Below are 23,031 nucleotides of genomic sequence, written 5' to 3' on the forward strand. Positions count from 1 at the left end.
TGAATCAAGTACATGGTCTTGTGAGCTTTTTGAATGTTTTTGAGCATTCTAACACTCCTATGGTGTATATGCAACCCTACAAACCTTGGATCTATGTTTTCTCTATTATACATGCAAATATTCAATATTCCAAGGTTTCATCCTAACTAGCATACAATGAAGTATATACAATACAATAATCTAGTAGAATGACATACCTTTTGATGAAGCTTGAAGTCTTGAACCTTTAAGAGCCTAGTGCCTCAAGTGTTGCACCTCAAATGGTTCACACAACACCAAGGACCCTTGGAATAACTAGAGAATAAGGTTACTTGCACCAAATCGGTTTTGCCCTCTTATGTATATACCCTAGTGCTCATTTCATGAACTAGGGACCTCTTTATATAGTGTGGAGGATTAGGGTTACATTCATGTAAACCCTAATACCCATGACCTTTCACATATATAAGAGTCCATATTTAATTAGTTCCTTTTTGATCACTAAATTAATTTTAAATTAATTCTTGATCAATACTAAATAAATAATATGATTTCATATTATTATATTAGAACTTATAATATATTAATACAAATCACTAGTATCCTTTTTCTCATTTTGTCTATCCAGTTGTTCCGATGTCATGCAACCCAAATGGACCATGCCAAGTCGAGTCGAATACATACCAATAATAGTTATGGGCTTAGGCATATAATCCAATAGTCTCCCACTTGGATAAGTCTATAACTATTATTGCGTATGACTCTAAAACCCGACTAGCAATCGTAGCTCTTAAAGCCGCTGCCGTACTCTGAACAAATCAATGACGCGTCCATTAGATAAGGGATCATATATTCATCCATTCTAGATATCATATGGACTGAGACATGGATTATAATCCTTCTCTCTGTCCATCTGTTGTTTCCCGATTTCCGATTTATGACGACCGACTAATTGAACAAATCAAATCAGTCCAGGCTTGGCCAAGCACTTAGGGGTGTCATCACTAAATCATCGAGGGGCCTACAAATATGGCTTTTATCCCTACAAGGGTAAAAGGAATGGATAAACTTTGACTCATATGCTTGTTCTACTACTTGTTGAATCATACACAAAGGCATGTTTTATAACATCGAGTTACCAATGCGTTTTCGTGCAATCAATGTATAACCAAATCATAGTCAACAACTCATATCTCTACGTTTGAAGAATATAAGATATTATCGTCTCATGATTCACTCATGATAAAATCCATGAAGTGATTCAAATGAGCGTGGGTTGAATCCAATACTCGAATCTCATTCCAGGAGCACTCATGAATGTTGTAGCAACACTAGCTATGTCCAACACCTTAGACATCTACAAACCCAATTCATGACAGTCTTGCCTTAATACGTACTTCCAACGTATTATCGACTGTGGATGGTTTGAATAACTTAGTTATTCGTGAAGAATGACCTAGTTATTCTGGAAGTCAAAACATGTAAAGTGAAACACAAGAATAATCGAATCCAATATGGTCTCAGAACTTATGAATATAAATAGGACACCTTTTATTTATCACCATATTGATTACACATTATTCATTGTATAATGTTTCAACTAATCAACTTTATACTTGAATCAAAACAATAGTCATGCCATGCTCCAATCATGCACACTATGTTTATCCAAACAATAGTCATGTCATACACCAAGTATACACACTATGTTTGTCTATGATCTTTTACTTTGTGAAATAGATCGATTGAACATAATTCCAATGATTCTCATTTCACAATCCCAAATCCTTATCGTAAATGTCAGAATTCCAAATTCCTACTATTTACCGAAATCTGTTAGATTTTAAACTTATATGCACTGATCCTCTTGTAATGATTATGCACAAAGTCACAAAGACTTGTCAACAGTCAATACAAAGTATTCAAAGTACATTGCTTTGAACATCCTTCTTGCATTAAGTTTTCTAATCTTACACAGATTGAATAACTTCCACCTATGGAAAACATTTCCATATTCCCATTTTGACTATCACTTCTGAACAAGAGTTGCCTCTTTTCAGAATATGTCAATATGGTCCTTCCAAAATTAACAATATACTTCCAACTGTCCATGAACAACCAATCTTTGGTAAACCTTAGATTGTCCTCGACAATTGCAATCATTTTAGTCATATCCAATTCTAGACTTTTCCCCTCTTAATGCCCTGAGCATTTGGAAAATTTAGAAAGGATGAATATTATAGCACATGCAATCGATCCTATATCCGAAGCATATGGGATACGATTCATGATGTCTCACATAAAGACATGATACTAGACCAGTCTTTTTGCTATAATATTTCTATTTCTATTTGCCAAGTTCTCATAATTCTGATTATGAAAAGGGATGCCGTAATCATAATCGAATTTTAGAACGCAAATAATGGACCCATATATAGAATTTCCTTATGTTGAGCCATTCCAACATAAAATTCATATATATCCTTGACTAAAGATGATTAAAACCTCAATATAAGCTTTTAGAATTGAAATGAAGTATAATTTCCTCTCCCTTAATTATAGCAAAACAACCTTTCCCAATTGAACTTTTGTTTTTTTTTCTATAATTAACATTGATAACTTGCAACACTTATCATAATTATCATGCTCCCACTAACATGATAATTGTTAGCATAACACTTATGCTCCCACTAGCTTTGACATGTACTCAGAAATCAACTGGATTTCTAGAAATCAATACTTTATTGACTTTCTTTCCAAAGTTTAGATTTTTGATACGAGATGATTTGATAAAACTTTATCAAAATCATACACCTTTTACTTACATAGCTCACATGTGTGTCTAAACAATTTTAAAAATATGAAAAGGGATGCCGTAATCATAGTCTCAATTGTTTAGACATTTGCCATTTCTCACAAGTCCATGTTAGTGTGCCGGTTAACCACACACGCTCCACTAACGACTTTGAGAATGCAAATATCACAATTGCTATCTACTTAAAATCTACTTAGTGAAAGCGTTTCCTCACCATCATTTTCATGAATCGGAGAGAAACCTTATGACACTTAGATTTTATGGTGTATGAGTTCCTATCCATGTGAATTTGTCGAAACCATAATCACAAGACAAGGTTAGTGACAAATCCAAACTCATATGGACTGAACTTGTGCAATATTAAATTCTTGCCACCTGGCAGCACAAGGGCCTGCCATTGCTTCCAAGTTGTTATGCAACCAATTGAGAATTCTCAGAACTCATATCCAAAGCCAAAATTAACTGGAATGGGCACAGAAATAGTAATATGTCAACACGATAAGTTATAAACCTCAAGTCGTGTGCTAGTGATAAACTACAGGTTTTATTCTTGATCAGTTCTTGAAACTCTTTCAGAATCTTTTAGACTCCCACTATCCTCTTGACATATAAGACTCTCTTGATAAGTACCATGCCTTGTCAAACAAATATTCAAGAGATAGTGCAGATTTTTATCAAGACAAACACTTCACACAATTGGCCTTAGTTGGTCTCTGTTTTATCCAAAACATCACAACTTACCAATTTCAAATGTACAAGAGTAGGACACATTTTACTCTTACATTTGACTAGTGTTAATAAACCTTCTTTAAGACGTGTCACTCAAGTTACAATCTTGGAGTATGACTCTAAGACTTGTTTTGGAACGTGTATGACTCATCTTCTTTATTTAACCATTTCAACAATTCATGATTCCTCTTCTTAGCCATAAGAATGCACTAAGATGTATTTAGAGGATGAATTGTGATATGATCTCACAATCATTAATATGATCATAAAACATGATACTAAAGTACTCTCCCATCTTTTCAGATTTGAGAAACTTTTATCTTTCTGCCAAATTGGATTCTTCTCATTCGTTCTGCCATACTTAAACTTGTAAGTATAACCATATTTACTAAGTTTTAGTAAATCATGACGAATAGTCTTATCGATCTTTTGTGGTGGACTTGACCAGTGCACAAGAATGTGTACTCGATCCCTTAGTCCTTCACTTGACTCACATATACATGTGAACAAGGAATTAATATTAATTTTCCAAAGATGAAAATTCTCATTCATCATACAACTTGCATGATTCCAAGTTTCGGTCCAATTGAAAACTTGGGTGATGAGAATCTTTCCATGTTTGGTAAATTTAGACACTACCACAAATAAAAGAATCAAATTCACATTTCCATTATTGCTAGAAACATACAAACATCAATTTTCCATAACATTTTTTGCAAGGAGATATAAAATAAAGTATAACAAAATTTTATTTATTTATAAAATGTGGAAAACTTTTCCTTACAATGCAATTTTAAATGAAAACTTATGCTATTACATATTTCCTGGCAATCTGTCATAACTCCTAAGAAGTAGCTCAAGAATCCGATCTTCGAACCATGAGATTGAAATTCATCTTCGCGATCAGATTCAGCATACTCTTCTTTTAAGCTTCCTTCCCTTTGCTTGATCCTGCCAAACACCAAAATGTAACCGAGTCACATTTTGTATTAAGAATCATCAATTAGGAACTTAACAGAGTTAGATAGTGGACTTACCTAAAGCAGAGTCAAACTTTTTGATTCTTCCTTCTCTCAGATCCTTCAGGTAGTTAGGGCAGCTTCGCTTCCAATGTCCCTTCTCTCGATAATAAATACATACAGACTTATCCTTTCTCTTTACCTTTTGGTCGACTGGGTTGACCAAGGCCGATCCCATTCCATTGGAAAGAGAAAGCTTTTCTGGACTTCCAATGTTACCATTGTCAATGTCCATGGAAGTTTGAGAAAGAGACATTCCACCAATATTTACTTTTCCAGTGCGCTAAAACATTTATGATTCAGCAGCAACAAGTAAATAGGTAAGATCAATAAGGGTCATGTCGTGATTTGTCACATAGTAGTTCTTAATGAACTCACTATACGACTCAGGAAGTGACTAAAGAACCCAGTCAATAGCCAACTTCCTTGGAACAACGACACCCAACATTCTCAACCTGTCAATGTGTGACTTCATTCCTAAGACATGAGTGCACACAGGTCTTCCATCTTTATGTTTCATTGCAAGCAAGGCTTGAGTGATCTTGAACTTTTCAAGTCTCCGAGCTTGTGGGTCAGGGAGAATAATTGGAGGAGGTGGAGGAAGAGAAGTATGATTTCCATGAACCAGTCGCGGGATATCATCTTCATTAGGAAATCTTGTTCCAAGAGATTTGGGAAGATCATAGTTGTCTGAACCAGACATCTACAATGGGAGATATTCAAGTTAGTTGATTTAAGTCCTTAATATAACACCCAATATGAAATATTAAGGCTAGGACCCACCACAACATTTTATAACTTGGAAGAGGGATGCCGTAATCCAAGCTATAAAATATTTGAAGGTAGGCGAATGACGATTCACCAATTTCCACCATGAAAAACGAAATAAGTTATTAGGTTTTACTTGGATTTGAAACTCCTAGATATTTTGAGATTCATTGAACTTTTCAATGGCATGTTTCAATCTCGATTGTGCCCTCTCAATTTTTGTGACTGGGATGTCGAGGATCACAAAACAAGGTGTGAATAACCATGCAAATATACTTGGTACCCTTAATATTTATCACTTAATCGATGTGCCGCTTAACCACACGCGCTCCACCGATCCTATGTTAAACATTAAGTTACCCTTTGCCTATCTTGTTAAATCAAGTTAGTGTGACGGTTAACCACACGCGCTCCACTAATCGACTTAAGCAAAGTGCAAAGTGTAATTTCATGGGTTAGCACCAAATTCACATTTTCCTAAGTAACTAAGATTGGGAATTCATAAGTGTTTAGTTACTTAGTATTTATCATTAATACTTTTAATGAAGGGAGAATTATAGTCCTGTCAAACCCGTTCGGCTAACGACCCTCCACCAATTAAGGAAGCGGTGGGTGAGAGTGGGCACCCATTAAACTGCCATTTTATAGGCAGTAACCTTATACCCCCCTTATAGACCGGCTTCGTGCATGAGGCCTACTAACAGTAAGACTGACTTTGTTCTTATACATATATATAACTATTAACTATTAATATTATAATAGTATAAGGGTTGAATTTTAACTTTTAAAATTCTAAGGGTTTAACTTGGAATTAAAGTATTCACGAGGGGAAACTTTACAGAATCCAAAACTTGAGGGCAAGTTTTGAGCTATTCAAAAACTTTTGGATTTTCATAACTTATGAGTTTAATATGGTTTTTTTTATGAAAAACTTTTCAAGTTTCATAACTTGAGGACAAGTTATGGAAGACATAAAAAACATTTTATGATGACATTAAAATTAGAGACTCTTCCATTTTCATAACCTATGACTTTTAATGACACTTTAAAAGAAAAAATTCTTCGTTTTCCATAACTTGAGGACACGTTATGGAGTTCATAAAAAACCATTAAGATCAAATTACCAATTAACACAATAATCAAGTAATTTTTCTATGAACAAGATCAAACTCATAAGTGAAGATAATTCATATCAACAATTTTCTAGAACTTAGCTAATCACATAAACTAAAACAAGTCTTGAAACTTTGACAATTATCATTTATTTGGATGAGAATAAACATTACCAAAACATCAAAATCAAGTTTTATTAACAAAAACAATTTGTGGTAATGATTCTAATCTAAAACAGGCCATAAAACTAAAAAAAAAATTCACTGAACAGTCACCACCTCGTGGTAAATTTTACCACCTCGTGGTGAACTGGAAGATTCCAAAAATACGAATTTTCTTGCAAATAGCATCAAGTATAATTAAAAACAAGCCTAGGCTCTGATACCACTGAAAGGTTTTGAGCATTCTAACACTCCTATGGTGTACATGCAACCCTACAAACCTTGGATCTATGTTTTCTCTATTATACATGCAAATATTCAATATTCCAAGGTTTCATCCTAACTAGCATACAATGAAGTATAATAATCTAGTAGAATGACATACCTTTTGATTAAACTTGAAGTCTTGAACCTTTAAGAGCCTAGTGCCTCAAGTGTTGCACCTCAAATGGTTCACACAACACCAAGAACCCTTGGAATAACTAGAGAATAAGGTTACTTTCACCAAATCGGTTTTGCCCTCTTGTGTATATACACTAGTGCTCATTTCATGAACTAGGGACCTATTTATATAGTGTGGAGGATTAGGGTTACATTCATGTAAACCCTAATACCCATGACCTTTCATTTCCATAGGATGCATGGGTTAAACACTCCATGGACTATCCATGAAAGCTTAGCCCAACCTAAATGAACTTGGCCCACCACATATATAAGAGTCCATATTTAATTAGTTCCTTTTTGATCACTAAATTAATTTTAAATTAATTCTTGATCAATACTAATTAAATAATATGATTTCATATTAATATATTAGAACTTATAATATATTAATATAAATCACTAGTAACCTTTTTCTCATTTTGTCTATCCAATTGTTCCGATGCCATGCAACCCAAATGGACCATGCCAAGTCGGGTCGAATACATACCAATAATAGTTATGGGCTTAGACATCTAATCCAACACTTCTTCCATTAGAATATCTCTTATTCCTCCCGTCTTAGGTACCCAAATCCTGTCTTGGAATACCTTCAATCCTTGATTATTCCTACCAAACACCAGCGTTTTGCCCAAACGCTCTTCCTTTCGGTCATTTTTCTCTGAAGCTTCTTCTTGAGCTTTCTTGATGCTTTCCACAATTGTTGAGACAACTTCAATTCTTAATTCTCTTGTCCATTTCCTTTCAAGGCTCACTTTTTGGCTTAAAGCATCTGCTATGACATTTGCTTTACCAGGGTGATAAAGTATCTCACAATTGTAATCCTTAAGCAACTCTAGCCAGCGTTGTTGTCTCATATTCAATTCCTTCTGATTGAAGAGATACTGAAGACTTTTATGCTCAGTGAAAAAATTTCACTTCATGCCGTAAAGATAATACCTCCATATCTTTAGTGCATATACTACCGCTGCCAACTCCAGATCATGAGTGGGGTTGTTCTTTTCGTGTTCTTTCAGTTGTCTCGATGCATGTGCTATCACCTTATCCCTTTGGGTTAGAACACAAACCAACCCAGCTTCAGATGCCTCGCTACAGACTACGAAGTCTTCAACTCTATTCTCGGAAACACTAACAAGACATGGCTTGTATAATGACTCCATACGTTATCTCTTCATCCTAGGTAATAGTCGTAACTATATGTTTCCTTCGAATGAGTATCTACTTTTGGAATTCTTGTATGCAGGCGGTGCTCAATATTGCACCTGCTCCCTATCCCATGTTGAACTTTCAATTGTGACCTTTAAGTCACAATCTCGATCTTTATCGGAGACTCCTCCTTCTTTTTAACAAACTTAAGATAAGTTCTTTCCTTCGATTACCATAGAAGACTGATGGGTCATGTTCTAATGATCTCTCATCGTATTATGTACTGCTTAGACTCAAGTCTTTTAGAGTCGAGTTGCTGAACGTAATATACCTTCCTTCGTGTTCCAATGCGATCACATTATAGCATGTAGTATTTCTAGCTACAAGCCTCTTACTTTAATAATGATTGGGATACTTCAATCTTCCAGTTTGAGTGGGATACTACATCGGACTTGGTTCTCTGAACCACATGACTAACTCATCTTGGTCGGACTCGATTCGATATAACCTCTTGGGTGGGAATAACAATCATCTTCTTAGTCATTACCGAAATGATAGTATCGACAGACTAGAACAAAACGGAATCAATTACTAGCTTCTTGGTAACCTCGTGACTTTCCCTGATCCAAGTGCGAGTCTTGTGCCTCCGGTAGTATAGGCCTCTACTACCATTCACACCTACTCATACTCATCCCAAATATTGTCTCGCAGTTCTCCAAGTCACCATACAAGGATTTCACATAGTCATTCAATACATCAGATAACAAAACCAGGGTTTATATTATTTCTTGAAACGATTACACAGAGGTTCAAGTTTACCCTATACTATGCCTCTAATAGGCTACACCGCATGTTACTATTCACATTGCTAATTCATAACTTGATCTTCGGATACAAGTCTTTACTTTTAATTCTTAGCGTTGTTATTTGCTTCATCGAGGATCATGTGGATTGCCATTGGCCTTGGTGGTGTATCTGGCCTTGCTGCCTTGTTTTTCTTTGGGCAGTCTCTAGAAATATGCTTTTCTTCCCTACATTCGTAACACACCTTCTTAGTAAATGTACACTCATCGGCGTAATGCCCAATCTCTCCACACAAGTCTTTACTCGTTTTTTCACTTATCGCACCATTTTCCTTTACCTCTTCCTTTGCTATACTTTGAGAACATGTTGCTCTTGTTGGATCTTAAAGCCTCCTCAAATTTCTTGTTCTTGCCAACTTCAACCTTGTCAGTGGTTCTATAGTTGATCATTTCTTCGACAGACTTAGCAACCCAGATAGTTGCCCCAAGAGCAGGTGTCTGATGTACTGGCACAGTAAGTTTGTCCTTACTTTGTTAAAGTAAACGCTTTGTCTCTTCCATCTGTTGATCCAACATCGTCCGCACCATTGCCTGTACTCCTACCATCGTGATTGGCTCAGGTGCATCCATTATTTCGGGTGCATGTTCAATCATTTGTGGCTCAGGCTGCGGGCTACCGTTTCTGAATCCACTTCGAGTGCTTGCCATTTCGATCTATACACCAAAGTAGGTGAATTTAGATCTTTATTTTTGATAGACGTTTAAATCTTCGTTATCACTCCTAAGCGTTACATGCTAGTTCTAATATCGTAGCTTATACATTTAGAATCCTTAACACATAAAGTTTCCAGATCCGGTCGGCAACAGACCATAGATCCGAACAAATAATAGCATCATAAATCATTTAGAACATAAAAACATTTTAGGCATCTTCTCTAAAATGAACTAGTGCTCATGTCTAAAATATAGTAGACACTCATCTCACAATCATTGCTTAGCATTCTAAGTTTAAGTCTAGAAATCCTACAAATTTCCTAGTTCGCTTAAACTAATGCTCTGATACCAACTGTGACATCCCCAGTTTCACGACCCATTTATGCTTGATTTTAAAAATCAGAGTATCTTTTAAAGAAATACGTTGCAGAATTTGTTCCCAAAAAAACATGATAAATATGTTATCAAATCATTTCCGAGGAAATGTATTTTATTCATTTTAAAACTTTAGGATGTCATCGTCAATACAAAAACATAAGCATAAACAAAACTTACTTTCATTTACACTAGTGATTTTACATCTCCTTTAATCTCTCAGTGTAACGTAGCTTCGTATCGACACCTGTGATACAAATAACTTGAGTGGGCCAAGTTGGGAAACCTGATGAGTACATAGGGTTTTCAGCCCACAATAATAAAGTTATTGTGTTTTATCATCAAACAAGTAACCCAATTACCCATCCCCATTATCTTCTTTATTTCTTAAGGATTTACCCTAAGAATAATCTATCACTCATTCCTAAGGATTTATCCTAAGGAATAGGCATGAAGTACATCGTCGCCAGAGTTTATACAACAAGCACTAAATTCATAGTTGCCAGGGTTCATCGAACAGGATCTAAGTCCATAGCTCTCATTTATCGACAATATTATTTGCAAGAGTCCACCTGCAATACATGTCAATGGGTTTTTAGAGTACACCAAGTGAACATATTGTTCATAACACCTACAGGTTGCGATCCTGCTAGTGTTCCATGGACCGTCTAGAATAGTCCATGGTTGTCATCCATACTCTGCTAGATGACGGGGCCAACGTTTGGGTAAGGGCTTCTCTCATTTTTCACCCTCACTCTCATCTCATGATCTATATCACCGATCATCTCATTTATCCAACTCATCTTTCATTACATACCAACTATTTCATTTACCCATGTTTTACCCAACATTTTTGTAGATATAAAATATATACTGTTTAAATCATTTAAAACCTGTATAAATCATTCATTCAACATCCATCTCAAATAAACAAACAATATATATTCACATAGCATGTATTTTATATAAAATACTTCATATCTATGTGTAATATGAAAGTGACTATACACACACTTGATAAGGTGGTGATTGGACAGCAATTCGTTCCTTAAAACAATCTTTTTCGACGAAACCAGGAGGTTAGATCAAAAATCGGGCTCTGCGCGGGTAGAGTTTCGACTCGAAAAAGTTATTTTTGTCGGGGACTTCGGGGCTTCGGGACTTGCTTCGGGTGTTAGGGAGGTTCCCTAGGCTTCGGGGTGGTTTAGAGTGGCTAGACAAGTGTTTTAGAGTGAAAGAAGATGAAAATTAGCAACCATTTCCAGAGGGCTTCGCTTGGTATTTATAGGAGGCTGATGCCTCAAATTACGTTGGGCGTAATATCATGGTACGGGGGGCGTACTACTTCACCAGCCACTACGGTGGGCGTAACTTCGATACGCTGGGCTTACGAGACGTGGCGCCTGATCGGGTTCCGAGCTTCAGACGTGTCATAGCTACAAATACACGTCCATCATGCGAAGGAGTAGGGGGTGACCAACCCCGGATCACGTACACGAGTAAGTTGGGCGTAATCCAAGTACGTTGGGCGTACGCCTTCGGACCAGCCTCAGAATTTGGGCCTTGAACATTAAAAATTCGTAACTTTTGCATACGGACTCCATTTTCGACGTTCTTTATATCCACGTGTAGGTGAGATTATACTCTACAACTTTTGTTTAGACTCCGTCAGCTAATTTTGACTTTATTTTTCAAGTTATATTTTTAACAGGTCGGGACAGGAAAAGTCCGTTAAAATTCATAACTTCTTTATCCGACGTCCGTTTTCATCTGTCTTTTTACCGTTGAACCACTATCGACGAGATCTTTGATTCCCGTTTAGGTTGTGTCGGCTAAAAATCGCTCGATCTATAATTCGAATTCCAGGCTGCATACTGTTATGCCAAATCTTAGAAAATTCATAACTTCCTCATACGAAGTCAGATTTGGACATTCTTTTTATGCACGCTGTCACACCCCCAAACCGGAACGGCGGAAACGTTCGGGGGCGGAGGACGTCATATTTAGTATCACAAGACATGCATCATTGTAATCAAAGTAACAAACAACCATTTCATTAGAAAGAAAGTGTTTACAAAGTATGTGGTTCACATAAGATAGACTACAAAAGTAAATAACAAAACAAGACATGAAGCTATTATGCTCTATCTTCTGAATCCCAGTGCGCCTACCTGTCTACTGGTCTCCTGAGAATACAAGTTATTATGAAAGCATAGATCAGCATTTAAGCTGGTGAGTTCATAAGATTTTAGTGATGTAAGGTAAGTTGTAAGTTCTTTTAGAAAAGTTCGCATGTTCCTCCAGAAAATCCTATATTTCCTAATCTGATGAAAGATAAGTAAAATGACTCTACAATCCTTTCTATGAGTACTAAGCGAATACAAGTTATATAAAACCCAGAGTAAACAAACAATCGATTGTGTGTATCTGCCCTAAGCCCACAACCAAACAAGGAACAGGAAATGAGGCGGAAGGCACACATCCCATTGTTTGTTAGATCATCGTTGTATATAACCCTGGCATATTCACTTGGTACTCACGGAGTTAACTGTAATAGTTCCTTTATATTTAATGAAAACATTCTTTAGGAAAACCCTTATTTCTTTTAGTAAAAATGGTAACCACAATGGTTCCTTCTATAATCACTTAGTTTAGACTAGCTATATATAATCTAATATCGAACAAATAGTTAATTGTGTGAATCTGCCCTAAGCCCACAACCAAACAAGGAACAAGAAATGAGGCGGAAAGCACACATCCAACTATCTATCGAATATTAATTGTATATAACCCTGATGTATAAACTAAGGTATTATAGAATTAACCACTAAAGGTCCTTTAAGTTATACGGTTTAATAAAATGGATTAAACCCTTTACTGGCAAGTTTCTAGTTTTGTCTACCAAATGTTCTACTTGAAAAGTATGTTTTGTACTAGAAAACGGTGTATTGAATTAGGATACTATGACCTGACCCATACCTGGTATTCCTTATGATTACTTAGTGTATACGGAATATATATATATATATATATATATATATATAGCTAAGATCAGATAGATAGTAGGCTGGGTAAATCTGCTCTAAGCCCACAACCAAACGAGGTACATGAAATGAAGTGGAAAGCACACATCCTACTACCTGTCGGATCCGATTAATATATATTCCTGATATATAAACTAACGAATCATAAAGTTAGCATTATAGGCCCCTTTCTACTGAATGTACTATGACTCGACTGTTCTGTTTGTCGCTTGTAATGATGTGAGTTTTCCCTAGTTTATAACTATCTTTACTTGAAAATAGTTTGCATTCCCTTTCAAGTGAGAAATTCACAATATGAAAGTAATGGGAAAAATGTAAGTATACAGTTGTCTTTTAAAATGACACTGAAGTACTGACTACCTTAAAACCAGTTTGTTTTATTAAGGTCATAATGTGATGTGGTTGTAACCATACTATACGCTCTCCCTGCAAGAGACTCTGGTTACAAAACGCGACTTCAGCAAACGAATTGCTAAGCCGTGAAATAGTCTCACATTAAAGTTATCTTGATCTTGTATACCACTTTTATTATCACCTTTTGTTTAGAACAATGAGTTAGTGATCATTGGTATAATTTTGTTAATCATGATTTGTTCTTCTGTTATAGTATATTGTATGTTCCTCCCTGTTTCTCTTTATAGTATATTCCTCCCTGATTCTCTTTATAGTATGTTCACTCTGTTCTAGTGTAAACTGAACCCCTAAAGTATACCTATTATAGTTTACTAGTATGTTTACTTGAATTATTACTAACTTGAAGAAAAGACTCATTTATCTACTAAGTTATGATTTTACTTTGAAAACGGAGTTTTATAAACTATAAAGTAACATAACTTAAAAAGAGTTTTTGAAATGTTTTGATCACTTATAAACACATAACCAATCTGCTAAAATGATGTTTATCAAAGATAACATTTACACAATTAACATTGTGTTCAACTTGTATTCCCCCCTCCCCCTAAAATCATTTAAAACAATTTAAAAGATTGATTATAGGGGTATGAACTCACCTTATGTGGGTGGTTCAATTGCAGATTCGTGTAAGGATGAAAAGTTCCACGAATGAAGTCCCGAGACACAAACGGGTACTAAATGACATATAATGGCATATATTGGCATGAATTTAGTGTTTAAAAGTAACTAACATGCAAGGAAACACCCTTAGGGACTAGGAAACACTTGGACTAAGTGTTAGAATCACATGTGATTCATTAAAGGGGGTTTAAGGCCACAACATGGGGTGTACAGCCATGGGTGTACGGCCATGGAGTGTAGGGCCGTACACTCATGGTAAAACATGCATAATATGGTGTTTGAACCACGGGGAAGCTAGAGGGTCTATTGTTCAACAAGAATATGAACTAGGTTCTCGTTTTGGAGGGCCTTTTGGGGTGTTTTGAGGTGTATACGGCCATGCAAGGGCGTACGGCCGTACACTCCTTTTGTTCTTGTAAAATGGTTGATTGTTGGGTCTTAAATCAAAGGGGTTCAAGGATTCAAGAGTTCTAATGGTTAACTACCACCTAGCAAGGGTTTAAAGCCTTAGATTATGGAGTTAACAAGGTTGTACGACCATAGATAGAGTGTACGGCCGTACACTCTTGATGTTCTTGAGTTTTGAAGATGTTTTATGGATGAAATCATGGATCCTTACTAGATAATGAAATGAATCAACTATAAAGGAAGAATACTTACTTTCCTTGAAGATCTAGGTGAAAAACTTTATGATAGTTGAGAGAGAATCCGATTTCTTGAGTTGGAAGTGAAGAAATGAATAAAAATGAAGGGAGGGCTTATATAAGGGGGTGAGTTCACGGCCATCTTGGGTGTACGGCCGTGCACCCATATGTACGGTCGTACACTCCCTTTGATGGAGTGTTCGGCTTGATTTCAATGCGAAGAACCTAAGCAACTCAATCCTATACCCGATGCTTGAATGTACTGAGCTTAGAACCCTTAAAATGATCCTTAACAATGCTAATTGATAGCAGAAACGAGTCTGACACACGGTTGAATTGAATGGCTGGACTTACAAGGCAAAAAATTTCGGGTTGTCACACACGCTCTCGGTTTAACGTATACTATGACTTTCATTTAGATCTGTAAGGCTAAAAAGCACATTATCGTAAATTCACTTTTTACGTCACACTGCGTCGTGCCGGTTCTGTCGTGAAACTTCGACAAGTCATAACTTCTTCATTATAACTCGGATTTCGGCATTCTTTATATCTTCGGAATCCTTGTTACGACCACTACAACTTTATTCATAGACATCGGGTTTATCTAACGTTTTATTTTCGACGCTTATTTTTATCCTTAATTTATTATATCATCATATTTAAATATAAGGTACATAAATTCACATAATTCATTCTTATTATTTCAAAACGAGTTACAAAGGTTGATCTAGACTATTACATCATCTTTACTGCTTTAGCCCAGAAACACGGGTGTTACATAAAACAATAATAACAATTTTTTTATAAAAAAAAACTTTTCTAATATGTGAATACATTTAACAAGTTAAATGGTCAAATTTATAAAATAAAAAAAAACTTTTCTAAATATAAACAATTTTTTTTTACAAATTTCTTAAGATTTTTTTATAATTTCTTACTACATTTTTATAGTATTTTTTCTTATAGGTTATTCTAATACAATGTTTTAAACCTTGCTTATAATTATTTATTTATTTATTTATTTACTTTTTTATACTTTCATATAATATAAGTGTTTTTAAACCAAATATTTTATAAATGTTTTAATTTTTTCTTACAAGTTTTGAACTTTTTTTTTAAATTTCATACAATTTTTTTTATAATTTTCATACATTTATTTCTAAACTTTCTTTTACAAAAATTTTAAAGTGTTTCACAGATTTTGTATAATAATTTAATATTTTTTATAACATTTTAAAATACTTCTGTTAAATACTAGTTTAAAATGTTGTATTAAAAAATTAAAAGTTTATAAACTTCAAATTCAAAAGTATTAAAAAGTTTGAATAATTTTAAAACATTTACATTATATAGATTTTTTTTATTTGCTATGTAATATTTTCTTTTTATTCTTTTTAAATATCCTCCATAGTTATTATATCACACCCACAAACCAGAACGGCGGAAACGTTCGGGGGCGGAGGACGTCATGTACAGTATCATAACAATGCACAATAGTAAACAAGCAACAACATCATCCATTGCATTAATAATATAATTTAATACAAGTATGTTCTGTGTATAGTTTGAAAGACACCAAAATATGAATCAAAATAAAACACGAGTCTTGAACATGCTCCGTCTTCTCAAAACCTGGTCATCGGTACCTGTCTACTGGTAACCTGAGAATACAAGTTATTTTGAAAGAGTATATCAGCATTTAAGTTGGTGAGTTCATAAGTATTTTAGTGTCAAATGTTTGTATAAGTTTGATGAAAGTGTTTGTAAGTGTTTGATGTAAATGTTTGTATCAACTAGAAAATCCTATATTTTCTACTTATAATGAAATGTAGTCTTCTACCAAGACCCGACTGTTCTGCATGTTTGTTCTTTTGTAAAAGTGAGTGCTTTTCCCAAGTATGACTATCATTACCAGAAAATAGTTTACATTATCGTTTATGTGAGAAGATCACTATATGAATGTAATGGGAAATTGAAGATGTACTATAGTATTGTATATAGTAACTACCATTGTACTAACTACCTTAAACCAATTGTTTAATTAAGGTAAAATGTGATGAGATTATAACCATACTTGATTGACTAGTAAAACACGACGATCAAAACGTCGAAATGATATGACATTCGTCACGCGTAGACCTGCAGGTCCCACTGTAGCTAGCAGCAAGGTGTAGGATGGTCAATCCTGTATAGATCTATACACAGACTCACGCTCTCCCTCCAGTAGACTCTGGTTACAAAACGTGACACAGTAGTATATTGCCATGCCATGAAGTAGTGGCTCACATTAATGTTATATTGTTCTTGTATTAGTGTAGTATGTTCCTTCTATTCTAGTGTATAGTATGTTCCTTCTGTTCTATTGTATAGTATGTTCCTTCTGTTCTAGTGTATAGTATGTTCCTTCTGTTCTAGTGTATAGTGTGTTCCTTCTGTTCTAGTGTATAGTGTGTTTGAACTGCTCTTGTTATAGTATGTTTGAACTGACTCATGTATGAACTGAATCTTGTAAGTTTCATTGTTCTAGAAATAGTGAGTAGTAATCCTCTAAACTATACCTATTATAGTTTACTAGTACTGTTGTTTGAATGACTGATCATGTTTGTACACCTTTGCTACCCAAAGGTATTGAACTGATTGGAAGAACTTTTATATCTACATAAATATACATAATATATAACTAAGATTCAAATGACACTCGGACAAACAACCGATACCCTAAGTCCACAACCAAACAAGGAATAGGAAATAAAGCGAGTTATCAGTCCTTATCCCTTTCAACCTTATTTATATAACTATAGCTATATAGACATGATTTTGACAATATATAAGTTTAAAAGAGTTTGATAAAGATTTTAGCATATAAAAGAGTTTTAACCATTTGAATGGTTATTGATGACTTGATGTCAGTTTATAAAATGTTTTGAAATAGTTTGTTTGATAACACAGTTTTGAAGTATAAGAAATCCTCTTGTTTGATAGTTATAAATCACATGTGATTGATAGTATAACTATCATGTTTTCTACTTGTATCCCCCCCATAAAAGCATTTAAAATCATTTAAAAGATAAGTTTAGGGGTATGAACTCACCTATAGTGAGTTATTCGAATGAAAGATCGATATAGGATGCTAAGTATGCCAAGTGAAATCCCGAGCACAAACAGATCCTAATAAGCATATAATAACACATATATGTTTATAATTAGTGTATATAACAACTACTCATGTATTGGAAACATCCCTAGGAACTAGGAATCACTCAAAATGGAGTGTATCAATCACATATGATTGGTTTAAGGGAGTTCACGGCGACACCTTAAGTGTTTACAGCTAAAGGTGTTCATGGCCAATGTGTTTACGGCCCAAGAGTGTTTACGGCCAATGTGTTTACGCCCAACACATGAACTTGAAGGGTTTTCGGCCACCACCTCATGAAGAAAGAAGGGTTTACGGCCATATAAAGGGTTTACGGCCGTAAACTCTTGATGTTCATGCATAAAATGGTTGATTCTTGGTTGTAATTCAAGAGCTTCTAATGGATAACTAGTATATGGAAAGGATACTTACGTTTTAGAAGCTTTATAGGGTGATTACGGCCCAACGAACTAGTGTGTGTTCTTCGTGTTCCTGGTGAAAAGATGAAGACTTGAATATCTAACCCAAAAGAGTTGAATTTATGGATGAAATCAAAGGGTTTCACAAGATCAAGAAGGATATCAAGAAACAATGGAAGAATCTGTTGGGTCAAAAATATGGTTTATATTTTGCTTTTCTAAGCATTTATTGTTTTTATTATTTGGGCCAAAAATAGTATAGGATTAATTGTAGCTTGGACCGAGCATTGGATTATTTGTATTTTGGGCTTGGCCTTAGGTCCATATATATATAGGGTGAGGAGTGCATGTAGAGTGATGAACACATAGAATTGAAGAGCTTAAGTGTGTGAAACTCAAGGTGTTCTAGGGAGAGAAAGAGAGAGAAAAGAGAGTGTGTGTTAGTGTGTGTGAATCTTGTATCCGGATCTTCAATCATATCAATACATACAAGATTCATCATCTTCTTCTTCTCCTTCTCCTCTATTTGATCTGACGTCATCCGTTTGATTGGGATTCTGCACCATCAAACGGATCTGATTGATACACAAGCAGATTAGGGACTTACAATTGGTATCAGAGCTTGGATTGTATCAGTCATTTTTGTCAGATCTGGAGCATATTTGATCTTATTTTTGAAAGATTCTTGCGTTTTTGGATAGATCTCTGAAAATTAGGGGGGGGGGTTTTTCTTCGCGTTTTTGATAAAAACGAGTTTTTGATCGAGTTTTGGAGCAAAAAGAGGTGAAAAACGCTGTTTTTCACGTAATCGGCGAAGAGTTTACGGTCTTTGAAGGGTTTACGGTCGGCGGCGGCGGCTAGGGTTTTCCGAAGTTTACGGCCGTAAACGTGCTTACGGTCGCCGGAGTTTACGGCCTTAAACGTGTTTACGGTCGCCGAAGTTTACGGTCGGCGGTTTACGGTCGCCAGAGTTTGCGGCCTCGGCTCGGAATTCGGCTCGGTGAACAGCTTGAAGGACGGCTCGGTCAGCAGCAGTTTCCGGTTCACACCAGGTCCTCGCATCGCTTCGTCGGTCTTCGCTTCGGAGTTGATCATCGCACGTCCTCGCATCGCGCCTCGTCCTCGCAAGCAGCAGCCTCGCCTTCGGACTTCAAAAATTGAAACGGATTTCGGGGGTGCCGGGGATCGAACCTGCGACCTCTAGTTCATCAACTCAGCGCCTTAACCAACTCCTCTAGCATCACCTTTGTTCCTTTCCTTTGCATTCTTTATTCAAAAACACTCCTTTTCGGATCCAAGTTTCGCAATTTTGACAAATTCAGCCCAAAATTCAATTTCTTTTCATTTTAAATTCCAATTTCAACCAAAATTTTTAATTTTTAATTTTTGACTTTTAATTTTGACTTTTTACTTAAAATTTTGTCTTTGACTTCCAAGTTTGAACTTTGACTTTAAACTTTGACTTTCTCATTTAACTTTTAAATTTTCAAATTTAGCTTTTCGGTTTGACTTTTAAGTTTGACTTTTCAAGTTTGACTTTTGAGTTTGACTTTTTAAATTTGACTTTTAAGGTTGACTTTTGAGGTTTGTATTAAAAGGGTTTGACTTTTGAGTTTTATTTTGGCTTCTAGTTGTGCTTTTAATGGTTTTTGAGGTCTACGAGGGAATTGAAGACATGAAAGAGAGTCGTTAGGAGATGTTAAGACAAAATTTCAACATGTTCGATTATATCCCTGGAGAACCCTGGAAGCTCAGTTGAAGCGATTTACTACACTTACTACTGAGATGAATATAGCTGGGATTTTCTTGACTAAATCTGAGATAAACAAAAAGCTGTTGAATTCACTTCCGAAATCATGGGATAAGAACGTGGCTATCATCAAGAAGACAAAAGATCTCAATCGTCTTAGTCTTGCTGATATAATTGAACAAATTGACGCTTTGAAGTGTGGAAAAACAATGTGTTCCGCAAACCTTCCGGTCAATGAAGTTTCATGTTCTCAATCATGTGAAGTTTCATGTTCTCAATCATGTGAAGCTACGAATAAACTTCTTCGTGAACATAATGATTTATTAAAAAGAGAAGTTGAGGACCTGAGATATGAAGGTTATCAACTCAGGAAAGGACAGAAACCCCTAAAGGCCCAGTTAGAAACAAAAATAAAGGACTTTCGGAAGCTTCAGGAAGAATTCAGCAACAAGTGTGAAAATTATGACTATATTAAGAGACAACTTGATGCTGTAACTGAAGAACTTGACGCTTTGAAAATTAAGTGTGGAAAAACAGATGTTAGTTTCAAAAATTATACTGCGTCAAGTAAGACAGTCGAGTCCTTATTTGAAACCCAATTAAAATTCAAAGATAATCAAAACAAGGGTCTAGGGTATGATAGTGTTCATCCACCTTTCAATCATAACTACACATCCATCCCTACGACACAGGAAGAAATTGACAGGGAGGCACATCTTCAATATGGCAAACCAGCTAGTTTTGTTTCAGGAGGTATTCAGGTTGAAAATTCTAATGCTTCTACTTCATGTGCAGGTAAAGTAGCAGAAGATGAGAACAAGGAGAAAAACATTGAACAAACCAACATCTCCTTGAGCTCTGAATCTGTTGCTTCGAACTCAGCTGCTTCTGATCAACCTGCTGTTGAGAAATACAGGCCACCAAATCAAGTGAAACAACCGACGGCTTGTTGCAACTGTGCATGTGGGAAAAGCAAGAGACAAGGCAAAGACACGCCACCAGGGGCAGGAAGAAACAATTTCCCAGTGAAGAAAAAGACTTGTTTTCACTGTGGAACACCTGGTCACATTGCCCGAAATTTTCCTAATCGCGCATACGTTCCTTACTACGCACAAGGCTGGCAGAACGCGCCAAGAGGGAGATACTCCAAACGAAACCCCTCAAGGTCACGATCAGACATTGGCGACTGGAATGCCAAGAAGGCCAAGAATTCAACTCCCAAGGCCAAGAATCCGAATCCCAAGGTCAAGAAGGAAATGTCGGCCAAGAAGCCCAATCCAAGAGATGCTCCAGTGAAACAAAGACCGGTTAGGTCAAAGTCATCTCAACGGCCGACATCAAGCTCAAAAGCAAGTACTGAGCCACCCATCAGATCTAAAAAGAAATGGGTTAAACCCAACTACAAATGGGTTCCGAAGGTTCAATCTCCCAAATCAACTAATGACTCTAATATTTCTACATCTTTTGTTTGTGATAAACAGGACATGTCATGGGAGAATGTATCTTGCGTTAATGACAAAGGTCGACCCAGTTTGAAAATGGACTGGGTTCCAAAGACCAAATGATCCCGCTTTGTGTCGGAGCAGCTATGGAGGCATATCATCAGACTTCGGTTTGTTGGTAGTGGCTGTTCCAGGCACATGATAGGGGACATCTCTCAAGTGTACAACATTCAGACCTTTGTTTGAGAGTATGTGTCCTTTGCGGGAAAGGAAGAAAAGAAGGGATCACACATGGGGTTAGTGCTTAATGACATGAAGAATTTTCGGATCTGTTCTGAGATTACGCGTGCTGTTCTCAGACCTTCTGGATGCAAATTCAATCGGTGACTTACGGTTTCAGTTTTCTTCTCTATACTCCTGAGTTTTTCTTAAGTTAATTCGCTTTAAAGACTAATTTTTGTTTTAGGATAGTTTAAATTTGCGCATTTACTTTCGTTTCTCTCCTATGCACAAATTTAAGGGGAGAAATAAAAACTAAACAAATATTAGAAAATTTAAAAAAAAAATCCAAAAACATTAGAAATTCAGAAAATCCAAAAATATGTTGGTTATCAAATCTGCTTGAGGGAGATGTTTTGGGAAGTGATATTATCAAGTGATAACAGGCAATCTGAATCTGTGTAAGGGACTGAATCTGAATTGTCTAGGCTCTGTGTTTGATGCGTTGGTAGGCACGAAAGATTCTAAATGGACATGACTAGGTAGAGTTGAACTTAAGGAATTCATAGACTTGACAAATCTTGACCTAGTTAGATCCGTTTAGCCTGACAATACGACGCTTGGATAGATTGAGCAAGGAGATATATATGGGAATCTACTGGTCATATTAAAGAACTCGTATCTGGAACTGTGGATTAACTTTTCCTCGATGTGCGGATTATGTCCTTAATCCCGGTATTGATGGGGTGACTGGTGAATTCCGATAAATTAGGTCTGTAGAAGGTTATATTCTTTCTTTCTATCTGTTAGTCATATGTTGCCTCCTCTGCGTGATCGAAAGATCCGACCTGGAATGTAGCATATGTAACTCTATCTCTCTGCATCTTCTATCTATGCAATTCTTTCTATCTGTTAGCCATATACTGTCTCCTTTGCGTGACTCACAATCCGACCTGGTACACAGTATATGCATCATTCTTTTTCTCAATCCCTCTAAAACTTCAGTTAGTCATATGTTTCACCCTCTGCGAGATTGGAAGAGATCCGACCTGGGTATAAGCATATGCATTCTAAATCTATATTCTCTCTTAATAATTGTCTGCTCACCCGATGTAAGGAATATTCTGGAAGTCCTTGATTACTGGAGCATATCAGGAAGCGGGAAACATGTTCTGATACAACTAAAACTGAACACTTACAGATTGTCTGTAGATCTCGCTGCTCAATTTTGGTGGACAACAATATCTTTGGTCGTCGTCAGCTGAATGGTCCTTAAGGA

The 23,031-nt window shown here is 36.0% G+C and overlaps 1 pseudogene across 1 annotated transcript in view; it reads right to left on the bottom strand.

Moving 5' to 3' along the window:
* Positions 1 to 9,682, bottom strand: part of LOC145105991 (uncharacterized) — an 85,522-nt pseudogene extending 75,840 nt beyond the window's left edge. The window contains exons 1-3 of the transcript XR_013707450.1: positions 9,566 to 9,682; positions 9,300 to 9,472; positions 9,127 to 9,202 (exon numbers count right to left, since the gene is read on the bottom strand). The product of XR_013707450.1 is annotated as an uncharacterized LOC145105991 (transcript). The remainder of the gene's footprint in view (positions 1 to 9,126; positions 9,203 to 9,299; positions 9,473 to 9,565) is intronic.
* Positions 9,683 to 23,031: the final 13,349 nt, after the last annotated feature.

Source organism: Lactuca virosa, chromosome 4, assembly GCF_052849685.1.
Source record: "Lactuca virosa cultivar CGN04683 chromosome 4, Lactuca_virosa_CGN04683_v6, whole genome shotgun sequence".
Lineage (NCBI taxonomy): Eukaryota > Viridiplantae > Streptophyta > Magnoliopsida > Asterales > Asteraceae > Lactuca > Lactuca virosa.